The following is a 27,479-nucleotide window of genomic DNA, read 5'->3' on the forward strand; positions in this document are numbered from 1 at the left end:
GTGCTGTGTTAGGGTAGGACACATATAACTTTAGGGTCTTTACATATCTCCATCCAGGATTTGATTGGGCCCCAATTAATGAAGTATATCTAAACATTCAGAAGCATCTAATTCTTGCTCAACTACAGTATTGTGGGCATACATTTTACATAAATTAAAGGTTTCCTTTTTGTCTGCTTACTTTTTTTCTTTACCTTTTTGTTCTGGTCTTTGAAGCAATTTTTGGCAGTTTTCATCACTCTTAACACCACTTCAGTGTATTCTAATGAAGTTTTTTTTTCACAGTCTTAAAATAAATCAATTTGTCACTGAAAAGAACACTCTTTTTTTTTTTTTTTTTAGTTATTATATATACACATGTATATATAATAACAGTAGGCCCCTCCCCTCACACACATAGATCACCCCCAACGTTTGATGCCTAAAAAAATGGCCTAAAGCCATGATCCATTGATTGGCTGACCACCAATGTGCCACTCCCACCCCCTGTGCAGAGCACACATTGAAGAGTACTGGTGTGTGTAGAGTGTGTGTTGCAACATGTTGCAGAAGGTTTGGCTTCCTTTTCTCAGCTTGCATCCTCTAGTCTCCCGTGCAGCATCTGAACTGCCTGCTAGAGCTCCAGTCTCACTGTTATGTGACTGTTATGTGATCTCTAACGACAAGTTCAGAAGCTACACAAAAGAAAACCCACAGCATATCACTTGCAGATAAGTCGACCCCCCCACTTGCCACAAAGCTTATAGATAGTTATATATGGCAATTGCCTCCTCTCCAAACAATTGGTCTGGTCCTATGATAGGGACATATCATAGGTAGGGCTTATGTTGTGAGCTCTGCTGAGGGCCAGTTAGTGACATGATGATATACATTTTGGAAAGCACTGTAAAAAATGTCAGTGCTGCATGAATATATAATAATAATAACAATAATAATAACAATAATGCTATAAACAGGCATCAATTACCAAAATATCGATAAAGCATACCAAATAAATAATTTAAAGGTAACCTGGAGCAAGAGGTAGATGGAGGCAGCCATATTTATTTCCTTTTAAACAATACGAGTTGCCTGGCATCCTGGCGATTTGTACTGGCCTACTAATAATGTCAGAAACATTTGATCTGCATGCTCTTTCAGGCTCTATGGCTACAAGTATTGGAGGCAGAGGATCAGCAAGACAGCCTGGCAATGTGTATTATTTAAAATTAAACAAATATGTCAGCTCCATATCCCTCTCACTCATTCCCTTCTCCCTTCTGTTTAGCTTCTCGGACCATGCCATACTTTCAGGGATCAAAATGTGGGTCCACTGTCTAAAATGGCAGCTTTGAATGGCCGAGGACGATCCTCTTTACTTTATCACACAAACAGAATTCCCCCACAGTCTGCGGTGCTGAGTTTAGATCAACAATATACACTATCCTAGAATGCATAGTTCTACTCTTTATCAATAAATAAACAGCGATGAGCTGCCAGGGTAACTTTGTAGAATCCTTGGCATGAAGGCCCTAAGTGTAGAAATTCACAGTGCCAAGGAGACGGGAAGCCATCCACAAGAAGTTGATAAAAGGCTACAACAGACACAACTGTCTAATTTCTGTCCTTGTCAGAGTCTCACAAGTGCCAGATGGAAACATAAGGCAGAGACATCCTTGATAAGCAGGAGACAAAACGACTGGCAGCATTGACCTTTCCCACGATGCCTCCTGGCGCTAATGCATTGCCAACCTGGGACCTGTATGCAATAAACCAAAATTTTAGTGTGGGCAAGGTGTGTTCCATTGATAAATACCTATTCACAAATTGCCAAATGCGTGCTAGAGAGGCATTGTTATAGAACAACTTTATTGTAGGTTAGATAATATGAATAATGCAGTAACAACTGCAAACGTTTCATGCTTGTCAGCAAGCAAGCTGGTTCTAGATGGCCACTATGGCCTCAATTCATGAAAGGCAATTCGGTAAAATCATTGAAGTCAGTAAAATATCACAGTCTGTATTTTTTTCCAAATTCACTAAGTATTTTCCACATGAGGCAGAAGTTCAGTAATTTACAGAACAAGCATGCTTCAATTCACTAAGCCCTGCTCAGTAATTCTCACTTACTACCTGTGGAGCAGGTAAACGCTGAGGCAAAAAGCTGTGTGTATGAGTTGGGGTTTTCGGGCGAATTTTCTGTACACTGCATCTCAAATATCCCTTTAGATGTGCTGCAGCCACCAGGGGGAGTTCTTCTGTATAACAGTATACATCAGTTCACATCTAAAGGGATGCAGAATAGTCTGATAAAATGTCACTTTCCCCTGCTCTGCTACAGTGAAGACCTGCTTTCCACCATGTCAGATCATATCAGGGTGAGAAGCAGGACTGTGTGGCTCTCCATATTGACTGCCTGGCTCTCCCTACTGGCTGTCTGTCAGTTACTGCATGGAGAGAGAATGAAGAGAGTGAGTAATCGGCTGGTAAGTGCTTGAGAAAAATATTGAACATGTTTATCCGATTCACCGAATGCGTAAATCTTTGTGAATTGCAATTTCTTGACATTTTTTGATGCATTTACCGGACAAGTTGGTAATTTACCTGACTAGTTAGTAATTCTAATTTTCGGTGCAGTAGCAGGTTTAGCGAATTGGAATTTAGGAAGGTGATTGGTAAAATCAGCTGTTTTCAGCATTACTAAATGTGGTAATACTTAGTGAATTGAGTCCAATGGGTCAATGTATTTTGCTTGTTGAAGAAGCCTGATAATGTTGCACTGGCATGAGAAGCCTGAGAATATCTTTATTTATTACAGTGAAGCATAAAATAATAGTGCTGTACATTACAATCAGTCAGGAGGTTGCCTAAGGAGTACCTGAAGTAACATGATGAGATAAACATGTGGGCAGCACAATGACATAGTGGTTAGCAATCTCGTCATGCAGCGCTGGGTCCCTAGTTCAAATCCCAGCCAGGGCTCTACATGCATGGAGTTTGTATGTTCTTTTCATGTCTGTGTGGGTTTCCTCTGAGCACTCTAGTTTCCTCCCATGTCCCAAAAACTTAAAGATAAGTTAATTGGATTTCCCTTTAATTGGCCCTACACTACAATACATACACTACACGATACATAGACATATGACTATGGTAGGGATTAGATTGTGAGCACCTCTGAGGGACAGTTAAGTCACAAGACAATATACTCTCTCTAGCGATATGGAAGATGTCAGCGCTATATAAATACTAAATTATAATAATAAACGTGTATGTACAGTGGCAATCCTACTTAGAACTAGCTTGTGTTCCTTTTTTCCCTTTTCTAACTGTAAAGGTTAAAGCTAATGGGAAGCCAAAAAATCAAAACAGATACTTACCTAAGGAGAGGTAAGGCTCTATAGAGTCCTATAGAGCCTTCCCGCTCCTCTCACTGTCTCCACATTCAGTGTCGGACTGGGAGGTGGAAAAACTGAAGAAATCCACCTGCTGGCCAAGCAGCAGTAACCCTGTGTTATCACTCCCAACAGAAACCTGCAGCAAGTCTTCACTGTGAGCAGCAACACCTGATTAATGCTGCTTGGCCAGCAAGTGGATTTCCTCAGCTTTTCAAGCTCCCAGTCTGACACTGTCCGCATTCCAGTGCTGGCTCTCCCGGTTGTAGTATATTACTAATCGGTCGAATACTGCTCTCTGCCGATGCAGGAGGCTTCGGGGGTCTTCAGGAGCCCGAGTGCTCCGTAATATGGGCAGCTCTGTACTGCGCCTACGCTAGCGCGCTCTCTCTCGCGCTCATACATGCGCAAGTGTAGAGCCTTACTAAGCTTTCCACAGCGAGGGATTCAAACGAAGGGGCCAGCGCTGGAACAAGGGGAACGAGAGAGGAACAAGAAGGCTCTATAGGAGCCAGGCCCTTCCCACTCCTTAGGTAAGTATCAGGGTTTTTTTTTTTTTTTGGGCTTTCCATTCGCTTTAATAGTCCAAAGTCCCTTTTCAATCTTTTCAATCACCAGTAACTTTACTCCTCTGAGTTTTCTTGAAAGCGATCTTTTAACACCTTATTAATACAATGCATTTTAAGCTCCCAGCAAACATAGAAAAAACTTATGTTTGATATTTGTTTTACTTATTTTTTTTTTTAGTATAACTTTTTATATATACTTTTTCAGCTGTAAATTGCTGAAAAGTTATTTTGTAGGGAACATGAAAAATTATCTCCTGGGAAAAGTTAATTGAGTAGGGGCCCAGGGTTGAAAATTACCCATTCTTTGCAGTCAGACTGTAGTAACTCTTAAGGATCATACCCACTAGAAGATTTTTGCGTCAAATTGTTAATAATGAACAACCATTTCTGCAATATCACATAACCTTGTTTAACAAAAGTTAATTAAACGTTGTTGATGATGGCCGATTACCCACTACAATCGTTCATTTTGAATGACTGTCATTTTGATCCCCATTGACCCCTGCGCTAATTACCATGATTGTTCAAAGTCACGTTTGCAACGTCGTTTGTTTCTGCGGTATGAGATTGCGGAAAATGAATCAACACATCTTTCGTCACTGCTTATCCTCCGATGCATCTTCCGCATTTTTCTGGTGGTTATTCAGCTTTCAGATTTTTCTGAAATTAGGTATGTCATGTATTTTTGCATATATTTTCACATATAACAATTTTTATCCATTTGATTACAAATGTGACTTTGCCATTAAGAGGCTATACATTATATAATTTAGTTGGGAAGCTATATTTTGTATCAATTTATGTTTTGCTGAATACAAAAAATAAAGGCGCCTCGCAAAAAAGGTGCAGGGAAGTACCACTACAATTAGCGATATTCTACTGCTGGATTCCATAGTGAAATATTGGTAGCATCGTGGACGCTGTGGGCTTGCAAAAATACTAATTGCGGCATTGCATAGCAGGCGCGCTCTCTGCAAACCCCAATGCAAGTAGGTGCCAAAATGTAATGTCATTGCTGCTAATCAGGCGCCTCCCGTTGCCAAAATGTACCTTCCTTGCCGCATACTGCAGCCATTATAAAAGCCGCGATATGCAGCAAAGCGGGTCAATTTCGGTGCTAGGAGGTGCAAATCGCGTCTTTTCCAATTTGCTTTTCATCTCTTCCAGGTTATAGCATAGTATGAGAAGATTTAGACAATCCAAAGGTTTAAGGTTTAACCTTTAAATACATAAGACCTTAGGATTCCAGGAAAGTCCCATTAAAAGGGTACTTAAAGTGACACGAGTCATTGGGTCATTCAAAGAGTCATTCACTAAACAGCAGTACAATTGCTGTGCCATGGATCATGATCATGCATTAAACCAGGAAGATCACAGCAAATCAGATCCTTACAAATCTATCGGCTGATCAAACTGATCACGTTTCTCGTTGAATTCTCCTAAGCATTGCCTTCGATAACCACTAGCCTCAAGGCTAAAAATGCATTCTGTTACTATGCGGGGGAGGGGTGAAGTGGCGAATTACAGAGAAACACTGAGCGGGCGGGGTGACTGGGGAGAAAAATGCCCTCGGTCAAGTCAATCCGCCAAGCGCATTGATCGCCTCCATGTGGTGGGGCATTGGGGGCTGTTGTAAGCATGTAAGATAATCGGCAGAGGTGGTCATCATCAGCTGTCTCAACCAAGTTTAATCTAGCATGTGTACATAGCTTAAAGTGACAGCTATGCTAAGCTAGATATAAAAAAATATATACTGTAAGTAGATAAATATAAGTTCTACTTACATAACAGATGTATTGCACTGTCCACGTTATGATTCCTGTGAATCTTATAGAGAAAAGCAGAGAATACTATTCTAGACAGTTTCCATGTGGGTTACCTTTGACCTCCTGACATAATTTCCTCCCTCGCTCTTTTTTTTTCTCCTCTTGCTAATTGTGTATACGTTAGCCGCCCTCCTCTCAGAGTCTTCAGACACTCCCACTGAGGTATATACTAGGAACTGCAGTGTCTAATGTCGTTAGGATGAGGGGGAAATAAATGGAAGAGGAGGAATATGTTATAGATAAAAAGACCCCCCCCCCCAACATGCAACTGTTTGGCAATGGCAATTAAAGGGCCAGTGAACGTTTTGAATGCAGGATTAGCATCTTTATCACTTAATACATTCAGACCAGTTGCTGTTGAAATTTGATTTTTATGGTAATATTCCCGCTTGAAGATATGTCCGTAGGATAGCTGACTAACATTACATAGTTGCATAGTTTGTTTGGTTTAAAAAAAGACATTCTTCCATCAAGTGCAACTAAGAGAAAATAAATGCATTAGGAAAAATGAGGAACATTTCTGTCCTGCAACCTTACATGTTCCAGGAGATCCAGGGGAAAACAAAAAACCTTACAAGACTTGGGACAATTAACCTTCTGAGAAAAAAATCCTTCCCGTCTCAAGGTGGTTGTCAGATAAAATCCCTGGATCAACTCTGAGGGAATTGCCTAGTAATTATAGCCAAGAATGTCCTTCAATGCAACTAAAACTTCCAAACCCTCGTTAAAATGTAGACATAGAATTTGCTAACTACTACTTGTGGTAAAATATTCCACATTTACCCCTTTCCGAAATAGAAGGCAAAACCTTTTTTCTGCCATATGCAGATCATAGGAGGGTGGGGTGGAGAGGCCCAAAATATATGGGTGTTAAAACTTTAAAACATATTGTGTAAACGAGAGGTAATTGCTTACCTCTCCAGAAGAGGTGTGTGTATCTTTTGGAGAGCTAAGCAATTACCTCTCTTTTAAGTTTTAACACCCATATATTTTGGGCGCCTCCACTTCACCCTTCTATCAGTCAGACATCCTTCGAGGTAATAGCTTTACAGTTTTCTGGAAAATATATTGAACTACAGGAGAGCGATCATCCAGTATCCGCCAGGACCTGGAGCTCCAATTGGGGATGCTGAATTCCATGCAGGCTTATATGGTGGTTGAGGAACTGCAACCCGCCTTTGTGAGTATATAATCCTATATACTTTCGTCCCCTTATACCTAACAATACTGCACCATTGGGCTCCTGGTCTCTCTCTACTTCTTGTTTAGGTGCTCTTGGTCCCTAAAAGGACCACCAAACCCATTATACGCAAATCATGTTCCCTTGTTCTTTGTACAGGTCTGTGGGTGAAAAGCTTATCTGCCAAGCGTATGGATTTCCATCTGATGTATTTATACATGTTAATCTGGTCACCTCTTAGCCATCTTTTTTCACACTAAAGAAAGCCAGTTTCTCCAACTTTTTCTTGGTTTGACCTTCCATCCCTCTAATTAAAGGACACCTGAACTGAGAAGGATGTGGTGGCTGCCATTTTTTTTAAAACAATACCAATTGCCTGGCATCCTGCTGATCTTTCTGATCTCTCTGGTTAGTAGGGCCTGAATCACACACCTGAAATAAGCATGGGACGAATCCAGTCAGACTACAGCCAGAGCACCTGATACATATATATATATATATATATATATATATATATATATATATATATATATATATATATATATATATATATATATATATATATATATATATATATATATATATGTATGTGTATGTATATGTATGTATATATGTGTACATAGTTATACAGTGGAGGAAATAATTATTTGACCCCTCACTGATTTTGTAAGTTTGTCCAATGACAAAGAAATGAAAAGTCTCAGAACAGTATCATTTCAATGGTAGGTTTATTGTAACAGTGGCAGATAGCACATCAAAAGGAAAATCGAAAAAATAACCTTAAATAAAAGATAGCAACTGATTTGCATTTCATTGAGTGAAATACGTTTTTGAACCCTCTAACAAGACTTAATACTTAGTGGAAAAACCCTTGTTTGCAAGCACAGAGGTCAAACGTTTCTTGTAATTGATGACCAAGTTTGCACACATTTTAGGAGGAATGTTGGTCCACTCCTCTTTGCAGATCATCTCTAAATCCCTAAGGTTTCGAGGCTGTCTCTGTGCAACTCTGAGCGTGAGCTCCCTCCATAGGTTTTCTATTGGATTAAGGTCCGGAGACTGACTAGGCCACTCCATGACCTTAATGTGCTTCTTCTTGAGCCACGCCTTTGTTGCCTTTGCTGTATGTTTTGGGTCATTGTCGTGCTGGAACACCCATCCACGACCCATTTTCACTTTCCTGGCAGAGGGAAGGAGGTTGTCGTTCAGGATTTCACGATACATGGCTCCATCCATTTTCCCGTTAATGCGATTAAGTTGTCCTGTGCCCTTAGCAGAAAAACACCCCCAAAGCAAAATGTTTCCACCCCCACGGTGGGGACGGTGTTTTGGGGGTCATAGGCAGCATTTGTCTTCCTCCAAACACAGCGAGTTGAGTTAATGCCAAAGAGCTCTATTTTGGTCTCATCAGACCACAGCACCTTCTCCCAGTCACTCACAGAATCATTCAGGTGTTCATTGGCAAACTTCAGACGGGCCTGCATATGTGCCTTCTTGAGCAGGGGGACCTTGCGAGCCCTGCAGGATTTTAATCCATTGCGGTGTAATGTGTTTCCAATGGTTTTTTTGGTGACTGTGGTCCCTGCTAATTTGAGGTCATTCACTAACTCCTCCCGTGTAGTTCTAGGATGCTTTTTCACCTTTCTCAGAACCATTGACACCCCACGAGGTGAGATCTTGCGTGGAGCCCCAGAGTTGATGGTCATTTTGTGCTCCTTCCATTTTCGAACAATCGCACCAACAGTTGTCACCTTCTCTCCCAGCTTCTTGCTAATGGTTTTGTAGCCCATTCCAGCCTTGTGCAGGTCTACAATTTTGTCTCTGACATCCTTGGACAGCTCTTTGGTCTTTCCAATGTTGGAGAGTTTGGAGTCTGCTTGATTGATTGATTCTGTGGACAGGTGTCTTTTATACAGGTGACTAGTTAAGAACGGTGTCCTTAATGAGGGTGACTAATTGAGTAGAAGTGTCTAACCACTCTGTGGAAGCCAGAACTCTTAATGGTTGGTAGGGGTTCAAAAACTTATTTCACTCAATGAAATGCAAATCAGTTGCTATCTTTTATTTAAGGTTATTTTTTCGATTTTCCTTTTGATGTGCTATCTGCCACTGTTAAAATAAACCTACCATTGAAATGATACTGTTCTAAGACTTTTCATTTCTTTGTCATTGGACAAACTTACAAAATCAGTGAGGGGTCAAATAATTATTTCCTCCACTGTGTGTGTATATATATATATATATGTATATATATATATGTATATATATATATTTCTCTGGACATCCTCGGACAGCACCCTGAGAAGATGTCCACTCCCACATTCACTGGACAGGACCGCACTAAAGAATTTGCATAGTTAGGCAGTATAAAAGGCAGCATTTCACATACCACATCAGTTTTTTGTCCTGTCCACGCAGGATGCACTTCGTCGAAACGTCTGAGGCTTTCCATGCCAGGGAGCAGGGGCTGCTGCCAGAAGGCTGCCAGGAATACCGTAAGCCAGGCTGGTCTAAGGTGGGGAGCTTTCCGCAGCATAGACGCCAGACGCTACGGAAGCCCGCCCAGAGCGCGCGCACACGCGGAAACCGGAAGTTCCGGTTTACTCGCCCTCTGTCAGCTGATCGGGTCATGTGAGGCAACCAGGAGGGGAACGCCGAGCGCCATTGCGGGCTCAGGAAGCCTGTCAGCGTCCTACGGAACTTGCGGACGGCAATGGTTGTAGGTAGGCACCTCTTTCGGCTGCACAGGGGGCGTTTTGGCTGGGTGGGCTTGTGGGTATTTAAGGCTCCTGGTTTTCAGCCTCCAGTGTGAATCGGCTGACCATGGAGCAGGCTGCTGGATCCTCCTCTCAGGCTGCGGAGCAAGGTTCCAATTCCTCTCTGGTAAACTAATCCTGCTGGTGGGATTGCTTTACATTTATATTTTATATACTATATTAGTATATTTTACTGAGGGGCCTTTTTTCTGTTTTGTTCTCTCTCCTTCTTTTATACAGCCCAATCCAAGAGATAAAGGAGAAAAACATAAGAAAGCAGAACAGAAAACTGATACAAAGAGATGTTCAATTTGTTCCACTAGGATTCCTATATCTTCAAAATCTTTATGTCAGAAATGTGCTGATAAGGTTGTGAAGCAAGAATCTTCTGGGGTATTAAAGGAGTTTGTGGGATGGATGAAATCTGAACTATCATCTACCTTTCAAGCTTTCAAAGGAGTGGCTACCCACACCTCTCCTCCCCCTCCTACCCCTCCCCTTCCTTCAGCACCTACAGAGGTTACTTCTGATAAAACGCAACATCCATCTAAGAAAAGGAAGCTTGATAGAGAGGAGGAAGTATCAGATCTCTCTGAGGGAGAGGTGGAGGATTCATCTTTTGAGGGTAGTTTTATTGATTCGGAGGAAGAAAAGGAAAAGGCATTGAAATCTGCAAAGTTTGCTTTTGCTGTTGATGACTTGGATAAGTTACTGTCTACAATGCATATTACTATGGGTGTTAAAGCCGAACATAAGGAATTGTCTGCTATGGATAAAACGTATGAAAGCCTGTCAGTGGTACAATCAACCTTCATTCCGGTTCATGAGAACCTTAAGGAGATGATAGACAAAGAATGGAATGTACCAGAAAGGAGAGTATTTTGGCCAAAATCGTTAGCTAGAAGATATCCTTTTAGACTTGAGGATCAGAAATTTTGGGGTCCAGTTCCGAAGCTGGATCCCTCAATTTCTAGAATGTCTAGAAGTTCAGACCTCCTGTTTGAGGACTCAGGTGTTTTAAAAGATATCATGGATAAAAAGATGGACAACTTATTGCGTAGAGCATGGGAGTCATCTACTACAGGGTTTAAACCTGCTGTTGCATCCACAGCCATGGCACGTTGCTTAAAAATCTGGTTAGAACAACTTCATATGCATATAGCAGGAGATACGCCAAGAGAGGAGATCTTGAAAGCATTCCCTACCTTGTTTCTAGTAGTAAATTCTCTTTCTGATGCAGCAGATGAATCTGTAAGGCTGTCAGCTAGGACATCAGCATTAGTAAATTCTACAAGACGTGCGGTTTGGCTAAGAACATGGCAGGGAGATTCATCATCAAAATCACGTTTATGTGGCATTCCGTGTGAGGGAAACCTTTTGTTTGGTAGCAAGTTGGAGGAGACCCTTGACAGATCATCAGATAGGAAGAAAAATTTCCCAATTAAGAGGAAAACTTTTCGTTTCCAGAGATCCTTTCGTAACCAGAAGAAGCAAAGCAATACCTCTACAGGAAGTGGTAGAGGAAGATGGAATACAGCAAAAGGTCCAAGAGCCAGATCAAATTTCCTACTTAATCCCTCCAGCTCAGTTACAACGCCAAAGCAACAATGACGCCATAATTCCAGTAGGAGGAAGGATCACGTATTTTTTCGAGACTTGGCAGGAACATTTCCAGAACAAATGGATAAGATCGATTGTATTAGAGGGATACGATCTGGAGTTTGTAAGGATTCCTCATTCAAGATTTTGTGTAACCCCCCACCCAAAGGATATGATTGTTCAGAAGGCACTGATGGAATCGATTGCCTCCCTACTGGAGAAGAAGGTGATACGCCAGGTACCCGCCTCTCACATGCATGCAGGCTTCTACTCCCCTGTCTTCCTAGTCAAAAAACCCAAAGGAGATTACAGGTTCATCATAAATCTAAAGTCATTGAACAGATTCATCTTATACAAAAGATTTCGAATGGACAATATGAGGACAGTAGTGAACCTACTACAGAGAGACTGTTATATGGTGTCCCTAGACCTCAGAGATGCATACTTACACATCCCCATGAGTCTGAGATCACAGAGGTTTCTGAGATTTGCCATCAGGACTGCAGGGGAGGTAAGACATTACCAGTTCACTTCTTTACCATTTGGGTTATCATCAGCACCATGGTTATTTACTAAGATAATGGCAGAAGTTCTGTCAGTGCTTAGAATACGATCTATTCAGGTTATATCATACTTAGATGACCTGCTGATATGGGGCCCTTCTACAGAGTCAGTTTCATATCAGTTGAGCTATACAATTAACTTTCTGGAGTCATTAGGTTGGCTCATGAACTGGGAGAAATCTTGTCTTCAACCTTCAAAAGTCATGAATTATTTAGGCCTTACGATTAATTCTTCTGTTCAGAAAGTTTTTCTGCCTGTTGATAAGTGTCAAAGATTAATCAATTGTATTCTTTCCTTTCAGAGTGCTCAGACCACAACAATAAGAGAAGCTATGTCACTTCTGGGGCTCATGACTTCTGCTTTCATGACTATGGTTTGGGGACAGTTTCATTCAAGGCAACTCCAGGTATGGATCCTGAGGGTATGGAACAAGAAGAAGTCTTCTCTAGACGACAGGGTACTGATCCCTCCCAAGGTGAAGCTTTCTTTGGACTGGTGGAAGGAACAAGTACATCTCTCGACAGGCCGTCTCTGGAACTTTCCAACAGAATGCATTCTGACAACAGATGCAAGTGCAATAGGGTGGGGGGCACACTTCAAGAATATGCCAGCCCAGGGTCTATGGTCTCAAACTCTAAGCAGCATGCCATCGAACAACAGAGAGTTGGAAGCAGTCAGATTGGCTCTAGAACATTTCTCCTCATTCCTCCAGATGAAACATGTGTTGATCCAGACAGACAATTCTTCAGTAGTGGCATACCTGAACAGGCAGGGGGGTACCAGGAGTGCTTCCCTTTGGAGTCAGACTCAAAGGATAATGTCCTGGGCGGAACAATGGACTTGTTCTCTAAAAGCTATACATTTGAAAGGTTCTCGAAATTGCATGGCAGATTTCCTCAGTCGGGAGACTTTGTTACAGGACGAGTGGAGCCTTCACCAGGAAGTGTTTCAAGAGATTCTGCAGAAATGGGGCAGTCCAGACATAGACTTATTTGCTTTCAAGCACAACAACAAATGCCCTCAGTTCTGTTCCCTCTCTCGGGAGGACAACTCAAAGGTCATAGATGCCTTCTCAATCAAGTGGGAGTTTCCTCTGGTCTATGCCTTTCCACCAATTACAGTGATTCCGAAAGTACTGAACAAAATAATGCAGGAGAAGGTCAGAGCGATATTGATAACTCCTTTTTGGCCAAAAAGACCTTGGTTTTCGCTGCTGAAAAGGTTAGCTGTAGAGGATCCCTGGATATTACCGAACAGACCAGACTTACTATCTCAGGGCCCGTTCTTCCATCCACAGCTGACCATGTTCAAGCTAACAGCGTGGAACCTGAATGGACACTCCTGAAACAAAAGGGATTTTCAGAAGAACTTATAAAAACTTTGATTTGCAGCAGAAAGGAGGTAACTAGAAAAATGTATGCGAAGGCTTGGAGAACTTATTCTGATTGGTGCTCAAGGAAAGGGATCTCAAGAACTTTGATATCCTCTGTATTAGAGTTTTTACAGGCAGGATTCGCAATGGGCCTAAGCATCAGCACATTAAAAGTACAGACGGCTGCATTAAGTGTATTCTTGGAGAAAAAATTATCAGAAGATCGCTTTATAATTCAGTTCTTCCATGCAACGTCTAGGTTGAAACCAAAACAGAGAATAAGGACCCCACCTTGGGATTTAAACACAGTGTTACAGGCATTTTCATTACATCCCTTTGAGCCATTATCAGAAATATCGGAGAAAAACCTTACTTTGAAGGCAGTGTTTCTACTAGCAATTTGTTCTGCAAGGCGTGTAAACGAGATCCAGGCCTTGTCGATTGATGAACCATACTGCATTGTTTCAGACGATCGCATCACTTTAAAGATGGACCCTACCTTTCTACCAAAAGTGGTCTCGGATTTTCACCGGTCACAGGAGATTTACTTACCTTCTTTTTGTCCAAATCCTTCAAATGACAAGGAAAGGAAGTTGCAGGCTGTTGATGTTAGACGCTGTATCTTACAGTATATGGAGGTCACTAACAGTTGGAGAAGGTCTAGGGCGATGTTTGTCCTTCATTCAGGACCAAACAGAGGAAGGCAAGCTTCAAAAGCTACCATAGCACGATGGTTAAGACAGGCCATTTCCCTGGCCTACAGCGTGCAGAATAAGAGAGTGCCAGCATCCATCAAGGCTCACTCCACGAGATCGATGTCAACTTCTTGGGCAGAGAGGGCAGGAGCCAGTATTGAGCAGATTTGCCGAGCAGCTACCTGGTCTTCTTCAAACACTTTTGCTAAACATTATAAGCTAGACGTATCTGCTAGTAGAGATTTAGCCTTTGGCAGAAAGGTTTTACAGGCAGTTATCCCTCCCTAGATATCATGTTCTTGTTTATCTTCTCAGGGTGCTGTCCGAGGATGTCCAGAGAAAGACTAGATTACTTACCGGTAATGTCTTTTCTGGTAATCCGAAGGACAGCACCCGTTGACGCCCACCCATGTAAATAAAAAATTTATATTGAAGCATCATTTGGTGTCTTGTCTTTTTTTATAACTGATGTGGTATGTGAAATGCTGCCTTTTATACTGCCTAACTATGCAAATTCTTTAGTGCGGTCCTGTCCAGTGAATGTGGGAGTGGACATCTTCTCAGGGTGCTGTCCTTCGGATTACCAGAAAAGACATTACCGGTAAGTAATCCAGTCTATGTGTATGTGTGTGTGTGTGTGTGTGTGTGTATATATATATATATATATATATATATATATATATATATATATATATATATTTACAACACTTTTGCAGTACACTCCGGTACCGGAATATCTCAGATTCTTTTAGTATGACTTATTTTATTTACAGTATATCTTTGACCGACTAGCTTTGAAAATTAAACCAATAAAATGAAACAGGCATTTATCTACAATAATATATTAAATGCATCCAAACACAATCAGGAAATCGGAACCATTTAAAGTTATCACCACAATTTTCTTTCAGTCAGATGAGAAGAAGTATTTCTTAGCTTGTGGAATCACATCATTTGAACAAAAATTAAAGAAAACTTATAAGACATTAGTAATAAGTAATTAATCAGAAAAAAATCAAAGCATGTGACTAGATTGTGAGCCCCTCTGAGGGACAGTTAGTGACAAGACAATATACTCTGCACAGCGCTGCGTAATATGTCGGCGCTATATAAATACTCAAATAAAATAAAATAAATAAAAATATGTGTGGCCCAGATTACAGAAAATGTGCAGTACAACAGAAATTCAATTCAAGATCAATCTGATCCTATTCAGTTAATTTGGCAACTCCCGGGCATTTGAAGAGTTACCTGGTGGTAGACTGTCAGAGAGAGGAAAAAGGGGGGCACAGCACAGGCTCAAGCTGTGAAGGATAAACTGGCAGGCTGGAATAATGAAGCCAAGAAAAGAAAACTGAGAACAGTTCAATGAAAGCACTAGTCACGTTTAATGAGGGCTTTTTATAGCCTAGAGAGGGAGAGGAGGGAGGAGAGGCCAGCGGCCCCATGTTAAGTGTACCTCTGTGTACAGATCCAACGCTTTCCTCCACACTTTTTATGAAGACATTTGAAGACAACTGATAACTGAAGCAACCTATGATTTGCCAACAATACTGACATTATCCAGATTGCTTTACATCACAATTGAATGAAAGCAAAGTCTTCATTAGGACACTGATAATGTGCAAAAATGGAGACATTGCATACAGCAACCAACTAAATAACAGCTGCTATTTCTGCAGTGCAGATTAGTAAGATAAAGATGGGACCTAACAGGATGTTACGGGTTATGCAATATTTCTACTTTCTTTATAGCCTATCTTCAAGCACAAATCTAAATGTATCATCTGACAGTTCAGCAAGCAGAGTGCCCAACATTACTCTTTTGAAAAACAAAGTTACAAGGTCTCTGCAGTGAAAGCCATGCTTTTTAAAATGTAGTAGCAGCCCAGCTGGAGGAGTTAGCTGCAAGTTCTGTGGAAGAGGCTGCTGCTGCACAGATCTGCATCATGATGGGGAATGAAGGAGGGGGGTCCTGCTGCAGAAGGTAGCTGAGAAAGGGAATTCTGATCTGGCACGTTTAGGCCTCTTGCACACTACATGCGATCCCGTTTTTTTTTGTTGTTTTTTTTTAAACGTCCGATTTTGGATTCCGATTAAAAATCTTAGCAGCATGCAGTACATTTTTTAATCAGAATCCAAAATCTGATCAGATCAAAAATCAGAATCGCATGTAGTGTGCAAGAGGCCTTAAGCTCAACACACACCATACAATCTTGGTTGTACGGATTTACCAAATCTATGTAGTATAAGGGCCAACAGATTGAAAATACTTTGAATGATTGATTGGATAAGCTCTTATACTAAATGAAAGTGGTAAGATTGAACAACCCAGATTGTATGGTATGTTTTGAGCCTTAGAGTGATTAAATCCACATTAGCTCTCCCCATATTAATTCACATCATTTAATCAAAATAGTGTCAGTTAAGCCTAGGCATTGCTGGGGCAAGGGAGGGTGTCAGTATTAGGCATTGGAGGGGTATGGTTAGGGTTAGGCATTGTTAGGACCGCTATGTGTGAGAATAGAGATAAACCTATCTGGGGTAAAATATCAGTGCCATTTACCAATATTTTACTGTCTGAATTAGCACTGCAAAATTTCTTTTTGCATGTACACCAATTTACAATCAGGGAAAAGAGGGTAGAGTACTTACAAAGCAGTGAGAATAACTGGAATCAGTACCTACTGCAATTAGTTTACTATCTGTGTAAAAACATTGCACCAGCTTATACCATGCATATGATGTACTGTTTAATGGTGCATTCATTAAAGAACATTTCTAGGGACAGATCTTAAACCATCAACTTATAGATTAGCCTTCACATTGCCAAATTTTACCTTTTTTTCTGAGAAACAATTTTTTTTGCAGCTAACAGTCCCGATCACATGATCCAGATTTTGATGACATCACCAGAAGGTGGGGTAACAGCTTCTTCCCACTACAGCCTGTGGAGATGTGTCTCCATCTTTGTCTTTGTTTCAGTATACAGTTTTTAGCACGCTTGCATCCTATATCAGTGCTATTAAATGCAGTTGTTAAGTGCACACAGGTATGTGAAGCAGTGCATGTATAAAACACATTACTTTGCAAAGCATTGGTAAGAATGCTATAATGGAACTACTATGAGGAAACACATGCACTTGAGACTCTTCAGACTAATGCATTTAAAAAAGGGGACAAAGAGAGAAGGAAATGAGTCTGGTGTCTGTACTGCAGTTTTTCCACTGTTCAGATGACAGTGGCTGGCATAGTAAGAGCCTCTCTGAGATGATTGCTCCCTACAGCACAGGCAGTCAGTGGTGTGGAAGTGACTAGGATCTGGGCTCCTTACTAGCTCCAAGTGATTTATTTGGCATCAGCTAATCAAGGAAATCCTACACAAACGTATACAAGTTTTGCAGATATGTACTTACACAGAAAAACATGTGCCTCAACTGGAAATGTAATCCTTGGCACATCACCTTCTCTGGAAAGCCAGACAGGCGTGCAGAGATGCATCTTCCTATATTATTACGACCCTTGTAGCTCAAGACAGCTGGGCAATATGGAACATGAAGCGTGTAATAAAGCCAGCCGTGAAATGGCACTCCAGAGGGTGGTGGTGAAAAGACAGAGCTGTCAGGAAGCGGTGGAGGTAGAAGAAAGGTAAATGACTTGACTTAAATTAGAACACCATAGCCCAGAGTCACCATTCCATTAGCCAACTAATTCACAAGTTACGTAGTCTCTTAAACTATAGCTAGAATTATTTGATGTTTGTGACCCACCTCGGTTACAAACATCAAATAGGTTAACTGTACTTTCAAATCTCCTATCTCCATAAAGCTGTAAAAGTATCGCTTCGGCTTGGCTATATCTGCGCAGAGTTTATATGTTCTTCCCGTGTCTGCGTAGGTTTTCCACGGGCACTCCAATTTCCTCTCATATCCCAAAAACATACACATGAGAGAATAGGCTTCCCCCCCCCCCCTAGCATTGGCACTAGACTATGATAGACATATGACAACAGTAGGGATTAGATTGTGAGCCCCTCTGAGGAACAGTTAATTGACGAGCCAATATTCGTATGTAAAGTGATGTGTAAGATGTTGGTGCTATATAAATAATAATAATTATAAAAAAGCAACTAAGCCCCATCATTAACATACAGTGCCTTGTCTGCACTGCATATCTGCACCTCCAGACTCTTGTAGTGGTAACCCTAACATCACAATAACTATAAGGCTTGGTTCACATTGCACCTGATCCGGGACGGATCCGGCAAAACTGATCCGTTTTCCGTTCGATAGGTTTTCATACGTTTTGTTCATGTTTTACAACCATTTCGCATACGTTGTGTTCCGGTACAGTATGAACGGAAACGTATGGAAAATGGACAATGGGGAAGGGAAAGGGATTGGCCAGGGTGAGGTTTGGAGAGGGGGATGGTGCAGTGATGGGGGGAGAGGGAGATGCTGGGGTTTGGAGAGGGGGATGCTGCAGTGGATGGGTGATGTGGCTTGCAATGGGCCTATGTTGCTGGGCCTATGTTGCAGTGTGCCTATGCAGCAGACAGACAGCCTAGAACCTGCTGTGTCTGGCGTGGTGTGCATCGATCTCTGCCCGGAAGTAGAGAAGATCAAAATAGGAAGTGATCTTTTAGTACTATTCAGGTACGTTTTCTAGCCAATGGAATCAGTATTGTCCGTTTTCCATTGAGATACATTGCATACGTTCAGCGTTCAGGTCCGTGTCAGTTCCTTGAAAATGGTACAGGTCGGGAACGTCTGATCAGTTTAGTGGAACGTAGGAAGCGGATCTGTTTTATAATACCAATGTGAGCTTTCCCATTGAAATGTATTGCATCCGTCCACAGATATGCTTCCACACTCCGCTTAACGCTACGGTTTTTGTGCAATGTGAACCAGGCCTAACAGTTAAGGTCAGAATGGCTCTGATTAAATTACACTGAAGCGCATGGCAATTGGCAGTAGTAACAGTAAAATTTCCGTGCTTTGCCTGTGCACTGTAGGTTCGTGAATCAGGGCCAATATTACTTACAATAACAAAAGCAGTCCAGGAGACTTCATGCTGCACTCACAGCCTGATTTTGTACTCAGATTTTAATCCCAGCAACCAAGCACTTATGCAGAGTTCCAAATGTACAGACAGGAAAAAGGAGAAGTCATCATGAGAGCTTCTGAACTGGTTCTTGGTCATTAATTACCATTCTGGTCCTAATGATTCATTAGCAGAAAAGGCCACTGAGGCCCATTTTACATGGTAGGCTGAACTGTGCACCATTTGCCAGGAACCAAGATCCTTCCAGCTGCGGATTGGTAGCATTTGTAACTCCACCCATGTCAACTTTTGTGGTGCAGTCACCCAGCAGCGAAAAAAAAAACGCATTAGTCTTGCTTGAATATAGCTGCATGTGGTGGCTACCTCTCCACTGTCGAGCACTAGTAAGTGCTTGGCCAGAGCAAGTAGCATCCGATGGCCTTCTGTGTGAAAGAGGCCTAACTCCTCATCCATGGCCTTATAATTTCCCGCCTTGCCTATTGCAATGCCCTTCTGTTTGGTCTCCCTACGATACGAATTGCTTCCACCCCCCCCCGCATCATGAATGCGGCAGCCAGAATTATCCACTCTTCCCATCGCTCCGCCATGGCGGCTCCCCTCTGTGACTCCCTCCACTGGCTTCCTATCCAGTCCATAATCAGATTCAAGATACTGTGTCTGACCTACAAATCTGTCCACAAAACCTGTCCAACCTACATTTTGAATCTTACTCAGAGGTACACACCTAGCCGCTCACTCCGCTCTCCTCCAATGAACTTCGCCTGACCACCCCCGCATCACCCAGTCCCATGCACGCCTCCAGGACTTCTCAAGAACTGCTCCAACACTATGGAACTTCCTACCTCCACACATTAGGGCAGCCCCCTCCTTCAACATCTTCAAGAATGCCCTCAAAACTCACCTTTTCACTCTGGCCTACCACCCCTCACTAGTGCTCTAAACCCGCAGCTGAACTCTGGTCCCCTACCTTTTGTGTCCCTACCTCTCCCTCTAGATTGTAAGCCTTCGGGCAGGGTCCTCCTCCTTGTATGTCCTACCTGATCATGCGCCTCCATTACTGTGCACCCATGTTATGCATTTGAGTGAACTCAACTTGCCTAATCCCCATGCTCCCATCCAGTGACTGACTAAGCATTACCTTGTACCATACTGTGCTGCATGATCTAGTTTTTCTTGTCTTCCTGTATTGTCGTATTGCTGTATGTAACCCCTAAATATTGTCTGTAACCTAAACTAATGTCCAGCGCTGTGTAATATGTTGGCGCTATATAAATACAATAAATAACCTTGCATCTTGTTTTGTTCCTGAACCAGTGCCCACTGCTTCCAACTTCTGGAAAAAAGGTTAAAATCATTAGGGTTGCCAACATTAGGGTGGCTGTTGTAGCCGTAATTCCTATTATGGTGCCGGCTGCGCTCAAATCTCTGTTGCTTTTTTTTTTACAGAGCTCCACTCCCTCACCTGTATGGTAGCCAGTTATAGGTGCCTCCAGTATAGCTAGTTAGGTATAGGTGCCCCCAGTATAAGTAGCCAGGAATAGGTGTAGCCAGTAATAGGTAGCCGCAGTATAGGTAGCCAGGAATAAGTGTAGCCAGCAATAGTTGTTACAAGCAATAGGTGGCCGCAGTATAGGTAGTCAGGATAGGTGCAGCCAGTAATAGGTGGCCAGAGTATAGGTAGCCAGGACAGGTGCAGCCAGTAATAGGTAGCCAGGATAGGTGCAGTAAGTATTAGGAGGCTGCAGCATAGGTAGCCAGGGATAGGTGTAGACAATAATAGGTGGCCGCAGTCTAGGTAGCCAGGAATAGGTGTAGGCAGAAATAGGTTGCCGTAGTCTAGGTAGCCAGGAATAGGTGTAGGCAGAAATAGGTGGCCACAGTCTAGGTAGCCAGGGATAGGTGTAGGCAGAAATAGGTGGCTGCAGTCTAAGTAGCCAAGAATCGGTGTAGGCAGTAATAGGTGGCCGCACTCTAGGTAGCCAGGAATAGGTGTAGGCAGTAATAGTTTGCCACGATATGTGCCCGAAGTATAGAAAGCCAGGTGGGGGGTTGTATAGTCTGCACTTTCTGATGAAGGGGACCCTCCGTGGCCCTGAAACAATTGTCAATGTGTGTTGACTTTTGATGCGAAGAATAAAACACTTTAGAGTTTACAAATTGGTGTGCTAAATTACCCTGGACTTTGTTGTTAGGGGGGAGTGGCATGGGGTAAACAGATACTCACTTGCTGGGGATCCTGCGCGTGTGTATCACTTACTTCTTCCTCCTTCCTGTTCTTGCGTTCCATCTCCTTGTAATAGGGTGCTGTTACAGGGAGCTGAAACGCTAGAAAAGGAAGGAGGAAGAAGTAAGTGATACATGCGCTGGATCCCCGGCAAGTGGGTATCTGTTTCATCCCGCCTCTCTTCATGCACCCGCATCCCCGCCACTGCGTCCCCACTACCGGTATATCGCGGCAACCCTAAACACCATGTATTCAGTTGACCGAAGTACTTTGTGCTACAACCTTACATATCCAAATGTACATATCTCTGTTCAGAAGCAAAATCAGTGATGTGGTACATTTGTGTTATTATTAGTGGATACCTTTAAACCTTCCTGTGAACACATATTTGAATGTATAGCAATCCATCAAATTAAGAACCTCCTATAGAGTGCTACTTTGCATTTACATTAGTCATGGGGTTGCGATGAGGATAACTGACATCTTTTTCTTGTGCCAGAAGTTAACCATTATTTTAAACTCAAAATGACGCCTAGAAATGCCTTCCAGATAACGGATCAATACCCATTGGAACAACACGAAAAACAAAAACACTCTTTTTTTCTGAACTGCCACCTCATCTTTATGCAGCTCAGACATACGACTGGCAGGCTGAAGACTATTAATCATGCCCTTTATTTACTGCTGTGCAGGAGAAAAACACATGTGGAAACGCCTTGTTTTAGCATGGTTTCTGTGTGTTATAAATCAAGATACGCTAAACATCCTCCAGGGACCCTAGCCAGCGGCCACCCACCATCTGTGCCCCCTGCAACCTTGCCATCTATATTCTGGTGAGGCTTTTTCTCATTCTGTTTGAAGCCATAATGTTATGTTGTACAGTAAATCTCTTAAAGGGAACCTGAGATGGGCGAATAAAGGCAAAATATACATACCTGGGGTTTCCTCCAGCCCCCTCCACCCTGATCGTCCTCTTTGCACTTCCTGTTCATCCGCAATTGGCCCCGGAAAGTCCTTCGGTCTGGGGCCAACTGCGCATGGTCAGCCCAGCCATGCGCATGCTCCCGTTCACATTGTCTGGAGCGTTCTGCACATGTGCAGTACTACTGTGCAGGTGCAGAGTGCTCCCGACATGAGCAAGACGGTGGAACCTGCCTGGCCAGCCTGCGTCAATTGGCCCCAACTGGAGAATTTCCCGTAGCCAATTGCGGGCGAAGGAGAAGGCGACTGAGGACTACAAGGGAGTGTCCAAGCCGGAGGGGGGCTGGAGGAAGCCACTGGTATGTATACATTTTTAAAGTGCCCCATCTCAGGTACACTTTTTTGTTCTGTTGCCCGTGGGGCAAGATTTGGTATGCAGTATAAATTGAATAATGAATGTCATTGACTGTTGGGTTATTTGGGAGCATTAAACTAAGTGAAAAGACCAGTGGCAAATAAGCTAGTGTGACTACCCCTGTTCTTATTTACCTTCATAGTATGGTAAGTTTAAAGGATACCTGGGCCAAGTAAAAGCTACCTCAGGTAAGCACAGAGGTATGTTCGTGCTAAATTTACATACCTGTGTGCTTTGTCCATTCCTCTCCGCGTTCCCCCTTTTCCAAGTAATCTCTCCCTGACTTTCAACTAAATTTATATTTTCATACAGGTAGAGGCAGACTGGCTGTGAAGTTCCCTCCTATCACCCTCCCATTCCCTGCCCTTTCCTGCCACATTCGCTTCCTTGTGGACAATTGGCCCTTAGGTGAGTGACTGGGGTGGGGAAAAGGAGGGAGTGGGAGGGTTTTATAAGAGGGAACATCCCCACAAGTCTGCCTCTTCCTGTCTGAATTTTTTTTTGAGTTGAGTGAATATGGTAACCAGGGGGAATAAGGAGAGGAATTAACAATGCACAGAGGTATGTGGATCCAGCTTGACTATACCTTGTAACGATCGGTGTCAGCACACAGAGAGAATCTGATTATTGGTGATCTGCAGTATTACCAAGAATACAGATATATACCCGATTATTGATGATCTGCAGAATCACCAATAATACAAGTATAGCTAACCTCTGGACACCTGATAAAGTGTAAGTGTTTGGTGCAACAGTATATGAGCATGGAGCACCTGAGGAGCAGGTGACCCTTGACCGTATAATGAGTATCTCCTGGTTGGGGTTGGAGATAAACAGAGAGCAAGTGATTCCCTGAACAGCTGGGAGTCAGACTCTACTGCAGTCAAAGGACTCCTATGAGATAGAGTCCCTGACTGGTTTGCAGAGAGGTCCCTCTGAGAGACAGGGAGTCCCTGCAGCTACTGGACACCCCACCAGGGGGGTGTCACAGGTAGAAGGGTCGGCCAGGCCGGGTCGGCAACACACGAGCGGATAAAGTACAGAGACAGAAGGCTGATTCGGTAACCAGGGACAGGCAGGGTTGGCAACAGGTAATCAGATATGCAAAGGTACCGAATCAGAGAGCAAGAGAGGAGTCAAGAGAGCAATAGGTCATAACAGATATAAAGCAGAGGCCTAATCTAGAGTGTGAGGTCCGTGGTCTCAACACTCAGGGACTGATCTAAAGAATAACACAGCAATGACACAGTATCCCTAATCTTGGGTGTGAGTTCCGTGGTCTCAACACCCTGGAACTGGTCTAAAGAATAACACAGCAATGACACAGTATCCCTAATCTTGGGTGTGAGGTCCGTGGCCTCAACACCCTGGAACTGGTCTAAAGTATAACACAGTAATAACACAGTAATCTGGCTAAGTGTGAATTCCCAGGTCCACCTGGTTCTAACACACTGAGGGATCTGACTATGGTCTGAGTGCTAACACATAAGCATTCGCAACGGCAGACAACCAGCGACTGACAGGTGAGAAGTATATATAGCAGAGCGCTCCTCAGCGCCGCCCAGTCCCATTCAACCAATCACCTACAGCGCTGGGATCAGCTGATCGTCCTGGTCAGCTGATCCCTCTCCTATTGGCATAAAGGTCCTGCCTGTTAGCGCGCGCAGCTCTCCATCTGTGTGCACTACTAGGCTCAGACAAACCAGACGCATGCTGCTGCGGAGAAACCGCCGGTCTGCATGCGGAATCAGCCGCCCCGCTGTCAGACCGCGCGGCGGTGTCTCCGCAATCCATTACATACCTTGAGTTGCTTTGCCTTGGTTAGGTATCCTTTAAGGTACTCCTGTAGTTTGCTAGTAGTAGATAGTCATTACCTAAAATTTCTCCTAGAATGCAAATTTCCACTGTTATCAAATTAAGTCAATCACACCAATTCGCTAACAGCTAGATAATTAACCAGCAAAATGATGCTTTAATTGGCTATACTCTCCCACTTTGATTTGTTTCCGACTAGGCATTTCAATTGCATGTAAATAATGATTCATTTGTGACTGAATAGGTTTTGTTCATAACCACTCACTAAATTTAATACGATCAGCAAAGCACTTCAAATAAAGGACAGACTGTACATTGAAAAATGGAAGAAAAAGCAAAACATGGCACAATTAAAATAAAGGTTTACACTACATTATAACACCCCACTCACAATTCAGGCTGTGTTTAAAGCAAACCTAACCTGGAAATTAAATTTCAAAATAAACGTACACATGTCATACTTCCTCCCGTGTAGTCTACTCATCAATCTCTTACTCCTCTCATGTGTCCTGTTTGTCCACTGTGATCAATGGATTCTCTGTCCACCATTTTGAAAATGGCTGTTACACCATAACAGCTCCCTGGTGAGCACACAGTAAAACTTTTATGACGCCCACTTGAGCCATAGGGAAACATGGCTCATCAGCTGTCATTTCAGTTATAACTGACAGCAACTGATATAAACCTGACAACAACTGATATATTTCAGTTCTGACAAATTTTTCACCAATTCTATCATTTCGATCGGTTGTCCCAAAAAATCGAGAGCTTTTCTTTGTTTTCGATAAATCCGATAAAATTTCCTGTTTTTTTTCGATTTTTGGAGATTGGACATGTTGGAAATTTCAAACCAACTTTATCAAGAATTGTATGATGTGTGATGGATTGTCAATTACTTGATGTACAATTTCAATACATTTTTTTTGAGCTTTCAATTATTTTATTCATGATTGGGGAAAAATTTTACATAGGCGTGTGGTACATTGGTCAGGTTTTTGAATTGTTACAGTCAGTCAGAAAAACTGATCTCTTCCGCGCTGCTCTGGGATTTGCTAGAGTATAGGGAGCTATAGTACCTCAGAAACTCGTTATTAATGTCATTTGGGGTAGTCGGTCTCTGTTGGTAGTGGCTGGGATAGAGGTGGACGGTTCATGCTCCCTAGCCAACCAGGCGAGCGTACCCCCGCATTTTTCCCCATGCTCAAAAACCCTTTGCTTCTGAAGCAAAAGTGCCTTCTTGGTATTGTCAACAAATATCAATTTAAGGGCAGTAACCGCTCGTTGCCATTCCACATAGTGGGCCGTCGTGGGGTCTGCAACATACACAGATACTTTCTCTAGGTGTCTCATATTGTGTTTAGCCTGTCCCCTTCTTCCTATAACCCAACCTTCCAATAATGCTGGTGAAAGGCAAAAGCACGACACTTGACTTTGCTTAGTGAATGTTGTTGCCAATAGATATCTTCCAGTGCAAGCAGACGTCTACTAGATGATACCACCCAGTGAGTATATCTAGATTCTCAAAGCGTTAACGGTCTTTTTTGAAACAGCTCACAGATGTCTTTGGCATAAAGTTGAAAATATTCATCTATAATGCCCATTGTAAGATGACTGCCAGCCTGTTCTCTGTCTTTTTTTAATTCCCTATTGCCCTGTAGCTATGCAGATCATCACAGGGGAGGAAGAGAACAATCTACATCTTCATGTCATTACGAAGCACACAGAGATATTATGATTCAAAGCTCCAGGGAAACATTTGAAAATGTAAATTAGGTGTGCAAAAAAATGATGAAAGATATTAAGTGATTATCATGAGAAAATAGATTGTGTTTTACTGGCAGGCCAGGACTACATTATGGCAGTGACAGGGGAATGGCACTTTTCCCTTTGAACCATGTTCGTCTTCTTTGTTTGAAAGCAAAAAGAAGACTGCAGTCCAGTACAGATCCTATTTGATATGCTTATCTTCATGCTCATTGACAATGTTGTGCTGACCTGCTTCATATTAGACCTTTATATAGTCTTGCCACACAAATCACTGAACAGATAGCCTATATTTTGCAACAACATGTAAAGAAAACATGCACTCACTAGACTAGACCAGTGATCTGCAAACTTGGCTCTTCAGCTGTTAAGGAACTCCAAGTCCCACAATGCATTTGACTTTATGAATCATGACTTTGGCTGTCAGACTCCTGCAGTGCATTGTGGGACTTGTAGTTCCTTAACAGCTGGAGAGCCAAGTTTGCAGATCACTGGACTAGACTATTCATCCAAAATCATAGTGAAAATATTCTATTGGCATCAGACACACCTGCTTACAGCATCATGTATGCCCAGGGCAGTGAGCAAGACTGGATCATGTACTCGTAACAAATAATGTTGGAAAAATGCTTCCAGCATCTCTTTAGTAATTAGTTATGGCAAATTCTATGTCTGTGCTTAAAGGGGACTTGGATGCTTTTCTTGCATTGAAGAACATGTATGGCTATAGTTGCTAGGTACTTCCTGACAGTGTTGATCCAGGGATTTTATCTGTTTGCCATTTTGAATGGAGAAGAATGTATTTCCCTTTTAGGGAAAATTGGTCCAAGTCTAAGTCTTGTAAGGGTTTTTTTCCTCCTTCTATCTAGATCAACTGGGATAGGAAGGGTGCGGGCTAGTGTTGTGCCATATTATTCGGTTGAACTAAATCGATTGTCTTATTTCAGACCAAGACACACTGGGCCTGATACAGTAAAGTACGGTTAAGTCGGCCGCTGCAGGGAGCATGGGGCAATTTTACTATTATTAGTAAAGGGGTGCACTAGCCGTTAACCCATTAGCCACGCACATTTACGGGTTACCACATGTGTTGCTATGGTATTGCGGAGTTCATGGTCTGTATATATTTAGTAAAGTCACTTTTTAAGGCCCAGTGCACACCAAAAACCTCTAGCAGATCTGCAAAACGCTAGAGCAGATTTCAGAGCGATTCTAGCCATGTTTTCTAAACAGGCCTACCGTTTTTTGGAGCGTTTTTGTGTAGTAGATTACAAATATTGTTACAGTAAAAGCTGTTACTGAACAGCTTCTGTAACAAAAACACCTGGAAAACCGCTCTGAACT

At 42.5% G+C, this 27,479-nt stretch overlaps 1 protein-coding gene and 1 long non-coding RNA gene across 7 annotated transcripts in view; one reads left to right on the forward strand and one right to left on the reverse strand.

Moving 5' to 3' along the window:
* Window positions 1–27,479, forward strand: part of SEMA6C (semaphorin 6C) — a 464,232-nt gene that overhangs the window by 137,443 nt on the left and 299,310 nt on the right. The window lies entirely within an intron of this gene.
* LOC137531759 (uncharacterized) lies at window positions 1,434–16,818 on the reverse strand. Its single transcript, XR_011023734.1, has 2 exons — window positions 16,773–16,818; window positions 1,434–1,738 (listed from the first exon to the last, which is right to left on the reverse strand). It is a non-coding gene; the product is annotated as an uncharacterized lncRNA (long non-coding RNA).

Source organism: Hyperolius riggenbachi, chromosome 9, assembly GCF_040937935.1.
Source record: "Hyperolius riggenbachi isolate aHypRig1 chromosome 9, aHypRig1.pri, whole genome shotgun sequence".
NCBI classification, from domain to species: domain Eukaryota; kingdom Metazoa; phylum Chordata; class Amphibia; order Anura; family Hyperoliidae; genus Hyperolius; species Hyperolius riggenbachi.